Genomic DNA, 305 nt, shown 5'->3' on the forward strand with positions numbered 1-305 from the left:
CTGGCGTTTTCTCGAGTTTTTAAAAATAAAACTACTATTTATTTTGCTCATCTTCCACCTGTCGCATTGTACTATCAGGACAGTTGTTCTCGTCGACAATACACTTGGGGATGTTTTTACGGAAGTTCGTTGTGAAAAAAAAAAAAAAGGAAAAATGTGCCAATCATCGCACTATCCTGGTAATAGTCATGGTGTGTTTATTTCTACTTCAACACAAAATCATGATTGATAAGTATTTATATCGGAAAATATAAAAGTAAGGCTTTATGACTTACATATATGTGCATATCCCTATGTGTGGTGTT

Source organism: Penaeus monodon, chromosome 28, assembly GCF_015228065.2.
Source record: "Penaeus monodon isolate SGIC_2016 chromosome 28, NSTDA_Pmon_1, whole genome shotgun sequence".
Lineage (NCBI taxonomy): Eukaryota > Metazoa > Arthropoda > Malacostraca > Decapoda > Penaeidae > Penaeus > Penaeus monodon.